The sequence below is a fragment of the Aplysia californica genome, unplaced genomic scaffold, assembly GCF_000002075.1.
Source record: "Aplysia californica isolate F4 #8 unplaced genomic scaffold, AplCal3.0 scaffold00020, whole genome shotgun sequence".
Taxonomy (NCBI): domain Eukaryota; kingdom Metazoa; phylum Mollusca; class Gastropoda; order Aplysiida; family Aplysiidae; genus Aplysia; species Aplysia californica.
This window is the reverse complement of record NW_004797290.1, coordinates 219,359-222,155: the sequence shown is the minus strand read 5'-3', so window position 1 is coordinate 222,155 and position 2,797 is coordinate 219,359.

Sequence of the window (2,797 nt, the reverse complement as noted above, 5' to 3'; positions counted from 1 at the left end):
GGTCGACTGTGGTTGTTTCGTTTGCTGGCAATGCCACACAAGTGGTTGTGTTATATTTATAGCAGGCTGTTTGTTGAACAGCAATGATTGTTTCCTGCCTTTACTAACTATGCTGGGTGTGTGGTTGGCTCTCTGGTGTGATTTGCTTTTTCTTTCCTATCAAACGCCCATTGTCCGTACGTATCTCTCCTCCTTCTTTTCTTAAAATGTTGCTCTCTAGTCACCTCTCAGACCTATATCAGTCATTTGACCTATTTGTGCTGCAAGTGCGGTGAAACTCTGTCTAAAACTTGAATGAATTACATGTATGTATGTATGTTAGAAAATGGATGGGGTTTATGGTGGGAATGCTTCTTTACGATGTAATTTATATGAGAAATGGCGTGTACGTGATGTCTCTTAGTGATAGCAATGTATCCAATGGCATGTATGTGGGTGGTTGGCGGGTGCTCTGGTGTGGTTTGCTTCTTCTTTCCTTTGAAACATCTATCGTCCTTATCTCCCCTTTTTCTTTTTTATGTATGTTACTCTCTTGTGACACCTCTAATCTTCTAGCGCTCATATGACCTTATGCAGTTGCAAGCGCCGTAAAACCTCTATTAAAACTTTTAAAATTGTATATTTCTCTTTGCGATATCATTGTACCATGGGTCATTCTTGTTCTCTGACATCCTGCTCATGATCTAATGGTTGACATTTGACTTCAACAAGCTCACTTCACAAACGAGAATGAGATAGATTAATTATGATATAATGTCATATTACCTTTTCTTAAAGATGTATTCTGAACAATATGTGATTATATCTAACACTTGTTATTGATATGCTCTACTGGGATTGTGTTTTAGATTTATGCTAGATTCTTTTACTTCTCAGTATTTCTCCATGATTGGCACAGAAATGTTCTCTATTTCTATGACACCCCATTTTGTAAGATCATTTTCAGAGATTTCCTTAGACATGTTTGGACAAGTTTTGTAAAAAAGAGCAGAAAACTCAACTCAGATACCTCAACACATAAGTTTTTTCCACCAAAATGCTTTGGTCTTTGGTTTTGAAAGACCCACCCCCGATAAGCACCAAGACATTTCTTACACGATATTTTATTGTTCAACATTCAGCAGTTTTATTTTGTTGTGTCGCTCTATTTACTTAAAACAAAATTTGCATACCTCTCCAAGGCTGATGATGACCACTTCTTGAGTTCAAGGCTTTCAACTTTCTTTCACTTCTTTTCTTTGCCTTTCTTTTTTCTTTTTTTTTTTTAACTGACGTTTTGTTCAAAATTTAACACTTTGCAGTCACACAGCTAGCAGTGCAAAATACCCCCATCTGGTCATCCGGCCAGGAGAGCGACTGCAACGGACTTCTCAAGTCTGGCACAGAAGGCGTCAGATGACAGGAACAGATCATTTTCACCAGTGCATTATTGCGCCAAGTGACTGCAAAGTGTTAAAAAATGGTGTATTTAAGTTTAAGCATAGAAATTTATACATAAAATTTTATGTCTGTGAGAAAATAGTTTGTGTGTGTGTGTGTTTGTGTATGTGTGTGTCTGTGTTTGTGTGTGTGTATTATTATGGCATAGGTGAAATTAAAGTCATAATTTTTAGCTTTTTAACTTTGGTAATGTGTACAGTTTTACCAATGTAGTGCAATATACATAAAATATATGGGATTTGTGTGTTTGGTTTATCCCCATCTTGTGTGTTCTTTTCTTGTCATCGTTGTCATGGCAGGCTTTGCTCTTGTCATAATAATAGACAGCATTTGTATAGTCCAAATTCCCGTTTTACAATTGAATATTATTACCCCAGCAGACCTGGTAGCATTCTGAAGCAATTGCAACTGCTTAGAAAGCAAACAGTGCAAGCTGTCATATTTTTATCGGCACTAAAACACTAACATACTGACACATACTGACAAGATCTTTTGCTGTCTATGGTCGGGCTCGGGTACCCATTCACACCTGTGTAAAGTGAGGAAAATTCTCGTAAAGTAAGGAAAATTCGTGTAAAGTACCTTTCCCAAGGATACAAACCCCATGAACCTGCATCTTCAAGATTACGAGTCCGGTAGCCTAACCACTAGACTGCCGATGCCACACAAGCGTGCGTGATGTAATGATTAGGTCCTTTCCTTTTGCACACAGAAGACATGACTTTAGTTCCTGTATTAGGATAGGAGGTCATCGTACGGAAGAACTCCGCTTGTCTGCTGGGATGTTGTATCCCATTCAGATTTGGTTGTAGCCTTCTCAGATAAGGGCAAAAAATGTCGGAGGTCACGTAAGCAATTTGCGCACGTTAAAGATATCTTGGTGGTTAAAAAAATCGATATAAAGTAGGATTTAGCGGCCATCCGTTTAAAATGCTAAATCAATTCCAACGGAACTAAAAATGTTTATAGTGTCCCTCGCGCTCATATGACCTTTTGCAGTTGTATCACCGTAAAACACCAAAAGAAAAGACTGGGTTGGTCTTGAAAGTATGCATAGTTCTTGCCACTGTAGCTCAAGTTTTCATGTGGGGTTTAAGAGAGTGGGTGGTTGGCAGGTGCTCTGGTGTGGTTTGCTCCTTCTTTCCTATCAAACATCTATCGACTTCATCCCTCCTTTTTGTGTGTGTGTTTGTTACCCTCTTGTAAAACCTCTAATCTTCTGCACGTGTGTGACCTAATGATGCAGCATGTGCTGTAAAGCTCTTACTAAAACAAGTTCTAAATATTAGTATTTTTATTTTTTGAAGAGGGGGGGGGCATATTTGCAGTGGAAGAGAGGGAGAGAGAGGGAGAGAGA